The sequence below is a fragment of the Pollicipes pollicipes genome, unplaced genomic scaffold (assembly GCF_011947565.3).
Source record: "Pollicipes pollicipes isolate AB1234 unplaced genomic scaffold, Ppol_2.1 Scaffold_4881;HRSCAF=5763_pilon_pilon_pilon, whole genome shotgun sequence".
In the NCBI taxonomy this organism is placed as follows: domain Eukaryota; kingdom Metazoa; phylum Arthropoda; class Thecostraca; order Pollicipedomorpha; family Pollicipedidae; genus Pollicipes; species Pollicipes pollicipes.
In genome coordinates, this window is record NW_023596576.1 from 47782487 (window position 1) to 47789624 (window position 7138).

At 47.1% G+C, this 7138-nt stretch overlaps 1 pseudogene; it reads left to right on the forward strand.

Annotated features, from left to right (window-relative positions):
- The first annotated feature begins 3265 nt into the window (after nucleotides 1–3265).
- LOC119100494 (innexin inx3-like) lies at nucleotides 3266–6811 on the forward strand (annotated as a pseudogene).
- Nucleotides 6812–7138: the final 327 nt, after the last annotated feature.

Consider the following 7138-nt stretch of genomic DNA (forward strand, 5'->3'; position numbering starts at 1 on the left):
CTTAAGGAAATCGTTCAATTGGTCACGATAGCGGAGTGTTAGATAAAGCTACACATCCCTAAAATAGTTTCGTATGCAATAAAACGATTTAATTTAAAAGCAAGACAATGTCCGTCAACCTAGGGTCAGGTATGAAGGTCAGACCGAACTCAAAACCAACCTGCCTTTTTAATGGAGAGCTTGCTTTATGAGATAATTTTTGATGCATCTTTCAAACGTGTTGATAACCGCGACCGCAACAGACATCACCTATGGACTTTGTAAAAATCAGAGTAAGTAACTGACCTCAAGTGACTCAGATCAACTACTTGTTCTTAGGAACGTACTACCTGGTGTGGTCCTTGATCTTTTATTCAAATCGTTTCTTTATTACGTTTTTTACGTTATTCAACTATTTACGTTATTTACGTTATTTATTTACGTTATTTTTTACTATTACGTTTATTTAAATCGAGAAATCAAGACCATCTCGCATGTTTTTTGGTAACCATGACCTTCTCAAGGTAACAAATGTCACTAGCCTAAAATGAACACCAGTGACGTTTTGCTTAAAATAGGTATCAGGTTAAACGCGGTTGCATGAGAGGCCTGGGAGCATTTTGCACGCCGATCTTCAGCTTTACCTTGCTTGATCTTATTTAACCCAAATTTCATAACCTCTGGACGTCAGTTTTGACATAAGTGAGTTCACCTACGGGAAACCTACCCTGCAGACTTGCCACCTCTACCTTTCTCAGTTGTAAGACCTTGGGAGGTCAAATTAGCCCCCACCCGAGCGAAGAGTATTCAGCCGGCGATTCGAGCTCGCGTATATGCCGTGGATTATTTTTGTGGCGCTGCATTGTCAAACATAGCATTGATATAGCATTGTCGAAGCCCGGAGCGGCGCCAGGTACTTGTGACAGGTCAGGCATAATGATATATGTAGAGAAAAGCAGGCGGTTATCTTTTCATCTAACTCTTGGGGTGAACGGGCAATTTTAGCACTGTTTGGTATATATGTTGTCTTACTCGGTGCACTTGTCTTGTGATAAATTGCCGTGGCAGCCTTGCGATGCAAATGATGTGGCATCAATTGCAGTCAGATCTTTCCAAATTCCGAGCGTTGCACCATATAGGTTTCAATAACAGGAAACATATTCCCGGAAAGTTAATAATAGGGTATTTTTGAGGCCTTTACATACGGTATGCACGCAAGGCCTGTTGACCCCTTGCATTAGGCACCCTTCGCGCAGGAAAAAAAGTCACACGGATTTTCACTTCGTGGCCCATATTCACAATTTTGACCATAATAAAGCTATAGAAAGACACTATTGAAGGCTTTATTCCTCGCAAAATAACCATGAGAAAAGAGAGCTAGATGGATTGATAATTCCGTTACATGTCTCCATCGAAACGAATATCAGTAGTAAATTCAAAATTGCCTGGCGATCCCACTACATTTTTCAGGTTGTTTTAAACCGCGAGCCAGAGCTTTCACAAGTCACCAAAATTCAGGGATATTTGGTGACCAAACCATAAGGCCAACAAGTGAACAAGTGACAACAGCTCCTGAATGTTGGTGATTTGTACAAGCTGTGGCCCGCTATTCTGAAAACACAACTAAGAAATTGAGTGAGGACCGCAGGCGATTTTGAATTTACTGCTGATATTCGCTTCGATAAAGGCATGTCGCAGAGGTATGAATACATCCATCTCTCTTTTCTATTGGTTATTCTACGAGGAATTAGGCCATTGACACTGTCTTATCTATGTCCCCAATGTTCCTCGCAAATGTACTTCACAACTTACTTACATCATGAAGCTACCTCGCAGCGATGGGATTTTCTCCTTCAGTTATTACAACCCGCCGCTCTCGAGGAGTAAGAAAGGCAGATGTTCCCCGCAAATGCACTTGACAACTTACGTTATGAAGTTACCTTACAGCGATAGGATTCTCTCCTTAGCTATTACCCAATACTGCACTCGAGGAGTAAAAAGGACAATTTTGATAAAATGTTGCTGTTTTAGCTGTACTGTAGCACAGTACGATCAAATCTTCTAGCAATCGTCTATTCCATCTTTTCGACATGATTCAGTTTCAGTTTGAAATCAAAGGGACTACGCCACTTTTTGTACCCTTTACTCATTGTTAGATCAGAAGCGTTTAAGTTATCGAAACGATTTACATCTATGTAATGTTTACATCGATTTCGTCTATTTTTATCGATGATCTTTGTTACGTTCATAACCATCATCGCGCATGGATGTGCAGGCTGGTAAAAATAACACACTTCCACCTTCGACCAGCTTCAACCATTGATGACATTCACTTTTATATCATCGATTGGATTGCTTGGAGCGAAGGATTTTACTCATATAATGTCAGAAAGCCAATGACGGTACTTACTACACACCACGAATAGAACCCCCTCAGAAAGCCATGGTATGGCTGGCCATCACCGAAAGAGATAGATAAGAAGCTGAACCACAAAACCCTCGCCAAAACTCCATCTCCAAGTTGACAGATTGATCCCAGTATACCACCTCAGAAAATGCGCTAGTTTCGACCCATTCCTGGAACGGCCAATATGAGATTGTTTGTTTTGAATTTTGTGAAGATATAAATAAGAATCCTTTCGAAAGATATCAGCTGTTAGCAGCGTACCAGCTCTGTACCGATTCCCGAACAAAAAGACGAATGGACAAATGCCGAATGAAAAAATTCGGACAAAAATAGTTACACGAGAACAGTCCAGACAAATAAAAGTCGACAAGGCTTAAAATCGAGTCGGAAAACAGTGGAAGGACGAAAGTTCAAAAGAGGCAAATGTTGACAGAGGAAAGGTCAGGTGGAAAATTTGGATGGCATACAGGTCGGCAGGGATAAAAGTCAGATAAGAAAACAATTCAACGGTCAACAGCAAACAAGCAAGGAGTCATGATAATTCCAAACAGGGTCGTAACAGGAGATTTGACGCCTTGGCCCCTTACCAGCGCCACCCATTTGGAAAATGACATGTCACAGTAAACTCTCCGATTGAACTGCGCCATTCTTCGGTATGATAAAGCCGTTAACACAGTTGCCTGGATGATCATGTTCACTTTACTTATGGTTCCAAGTTCCAATTTATCACAGCGGCAACTATTTCACAGTTGACTAAGTCACTGAATTCAAGTAGCAGTTATGTGGCAAAGTTGTGAGCAGGGCATTAACCAAGTTCGTATTTTACACAGCCAAGCAACTGCCTGCGCGGGAGCTTCATCAAAACGCCTCCAAAAGGCGATGGAGACCTACTGCTGGATCTCGGGTACCTTCATATATGACAAAGATTTCGGAAGCAACAACCAGCTCGGTGCGTAAAAGCAAGTGAGTCAGACTAAGAGTCCTGCGTTTATCACATCCGGGAGACAGAGGCGTAGGCAAAGCCAGAAAAAGCGAATGGTAAAGAGACAGAAAGGCAATAATCATATACGACAGTCATGCTGCTGTAAAGTCAGGTGCCTATATATCTCGGGTACCATCGCATTTTAAAGTCAACATGGGCAGTGCTGTTTCAAAGCCCTCAGACCATCTTTCCACAGAAAAGCTTTGTGTGTAAAGGCACCGTTCCACATTTGTATGGGGATTTGAACTGACATAACCATCTTGAAGATCATTCGGCAGAGTTTACACCCCTGCCCTTCTTAAGACCTAAACCCCTCTGGTTTCCGTGCTGTACGCCCACGGATATGTGCAAACTTTTTCCGGGGAACTATTTCAAGATCATCCATGTATCCATGACGAGATAATAACGTCATTCTAATCCTGCCATTCTGTTGGCCATGCGGTAAGGCCTAGAAAAATAAAATTGTCGAGTCGTTCATATCTGGCGTTCGCGAACATGATTTCCATATATAATGGGCTCAACTGGCTCCTAATAAATGTTGTGCAAGGTGGGATGACGTAATTAAACAGCGACGTATTGAAGAGCATATTAACTAACTAGAAAACTGTGTTGTCTGGAGCGGCATGTTCCACTTAAAGAATACCAACAGTGACAAGCGAGCTTATTCATCTTATCTAATGTTTGCTTCATTGTGTTCAAATTGGGAACGTTTCCTTTAAAGGGATGTCCCACATTCGAAGACATTGAAACACCCAACAAATATGATGAAATAAGCTCACTTATGACCACTGGTATACGTCATTTAGAAACGACCACGCCGGACACCATTTTTCGGTAAGTAAATATGTTCAATACGTCATTGTTTGATTAGAATATATAAACAAATCCACAATCACATATTTGTTGGCCTTGATCGCTCCAGGGCTTATGGAATGGCAGAATTTGCATTACTTCATTATGACGTTATGGATACCTGGGCGACCTTGAAATAACCTCCCCGACTGAGTCTCTCCATCTTTGCAGGCATGTAGCTCAGAAACTAAAGGGGTTTAGGTCTTAAGAAGGAAGGGCTGTGAACTGCACCGAATAGTCTCCAAGATGGCTATTTCAGTTCAAAATCCCAAACAAATGTGGAACGCTACCTTAAAGAGAACAGTATGCATGGTACCATCATATTTGACATCTTACTGACAATCTGGTGTCATCTTGTACCTTTTCACGAGGTCACATTTAAAGGGGCAAAGTACCTAAAAAATTCCAGCATCGATGACCATGCTTTCTCATATGCTCTCATGATCTCTCCCCTCGGATTCCGTGTCCTACGATTTCCTGCAGCTTTGACTTGGCATTGAACGGCCGTGTATCCATTTGGTAATGAGACATTCAATATGGTGTAAAGTGATGGAGCCCAGCCGCCACGAAGCCTCCCTTCCCCCACCTCGGTACCGGCCTGACCCCCAGGAGACGACCTCGGTACCGGCTTGACCCCAGGAGACGACCTCGGTACCGGCCTGCCCCCCAGGAGACGACCTCGGTACCGGCTTGACCCCCAGGAGACGACCTCGGTACCGGCCTGACCCCAGGAGACGACCTCGGTACCGGCCTGACCCCCAGGAGACGACCTCGGTACCGGCCTGACCCCCAGGAGACGACCTCGGTACCGGCTTGACCCCCAGGAGACGACCTCGGTACCGGCCTGACCCCCAGGAGACGACCTCGGTACCGGCCTGACCCCCAGGAGACGACCTCGGTACCGGCCTGACCCCCAGGAGACGACCTCGGTACCGGCTTGACCTCCAGGAGACGACCAGCTGCCTGTGATCGGGATCGGGGCAGCTCGCGAGGAGCAGGACGAGAAACGTCACATCACCTACCACCAGTGGGTGCCGATCGTGCTGTTCCTGCAGGGCGTCAGCATCGACATACCGCACTGGATATGGAAGATGTTCGAGGACCACCGCATTCGTAGCCTAGTCGACAACATTGTGGAAACAGGGCTGGGGGAAAAGAAACGCCGGGAACGACAGGCGAAGGTGATACGTTACCTGTTGGACAGCAAGGGCAGCAGCCGTTGGTACGCCTACCAATACGTATTTTGCTAGGGCATCAACTCAACCAACGTGATGATGAACATCGCACTAGTGAACAACTTCCTTGGTGGCAACTTCTTCACCCTTGGCACCAAGCTGATTCAGTATAATCCTGAATGTCCGGAGGCTGTTCATCCACTGGCCATTGACCCGTCCAAGTACACTTTGCCGAAGCAGACCAAATACACATTCCGCTTCTTCGGCGTGTCCGGTACCACGCAAACATTGGACTCTATATATGCATCCTGCCGGTGAACATCTTCAACGAGAGGCTGTATGCAGTGCTGTGGTTCTGGTACACTATTCTGGCGGCAGTGACGGTGGCAAACCAGGTCTGGCGGGTCGCCATGATAGTCTCGCCCGTGCTGCGCGTATGGATCCTGCAGTTGAAAAGTCACCCGTGCAACGTCACCAACACGCACGTGGTGTTAAAAGTTGTCAACAGCATGACCTTCTCCGATTTCTTCTTTGCATGGCACTGTTTGACCTCCTGCGAGAGTACTCCGAAGAGGTCGGCACTCAACTGTCCACGAACGGTCCGGGGTGTAACGCACACTTCCGCGCATGCTCCAGCTAGAGGAGCGGGAAAACACGAGTCAGGCAGAGTCCGCGTCTGGAGACGGCTGACGCCCAACAGTGAAGAAGACGACGTCTTGTACGCTTCTGCCGACAAATGTCGCACTTGAGAACAGATTGGAGCTCCCCTGAATAGCGTGCATCCTACGCTGTTGCCTGCATACGCAGTGATATCTCATGGGCGCAGACACGCCTGTGAATTGCATATGCTGATGATTTCGTCTTTGAAAACAAGTTGCGTGAGATTGGCATATCGCCACACGTGCGTTCAGGACCCGTGTAACAATGAAAGACCGGCGCACTGGCCGATGTAAACGTGTGACCGGTTACGTCATGACAGCCCTTAATAACTCGTTCATTGGGATGATCCAATCGCTCAGGCGGGATAAATGGGTCGCCTTGACCCGTTCCTCAGAAGACATCACTCACGGAGAGAATGTGACCTCTGCCTGCTCGGCAAATAGGGAATTCCAGGACAGATCGACTAGCGTCTAACACTCATCGCTCGATTGAACGAAACTAGACCACATCAGTACCTGATGGCGGCTAGCATACCTGTGAGAGTACCTGTGCCGTGGCCGACGGTCAACTGAACGGCGTGAGTCGCGTGGCCACCGGGCCGCACTGTCGCCGGGCTGTCCGGTCGCGTGGGTGTCGTACCCCGCCCGGGGCGATGGCGGACCCGAGACGGGGCGAGGTGTGCTAGCTAGTCAGCGGTCGCCGCGCGGGTACACGCGAGGTCACGTCAGGCCGGCACCACATGTGTCGGCCTCATTGGTGCATAGTGCTTCGCACGCTTCGGTGCGCTTGGAAAGGCCGTCAATACACGTATGTTCGCCACAACGTCGGGCTTTTCAAGTTGATTAAACGGCAGTGCTTGGCGTCGCAGATCAGCGATTGCAGTGGTGCAATGGCGATAACAATGAAGCCGACTTATGATTCAGCTGGCTGGATCCTCGTTCAATATTCTGAGATCTCGCGAGTCACCAATTACCATTTTGGGCAAGCACAGCATGGCAGGAAGGGGGAGGGGCAAAGTGCTACTCGCCTCCTGCCAGCAAGCCGGGGGCAAAAGTACGTTTCTGCTCCACCACTCAAGAAAAA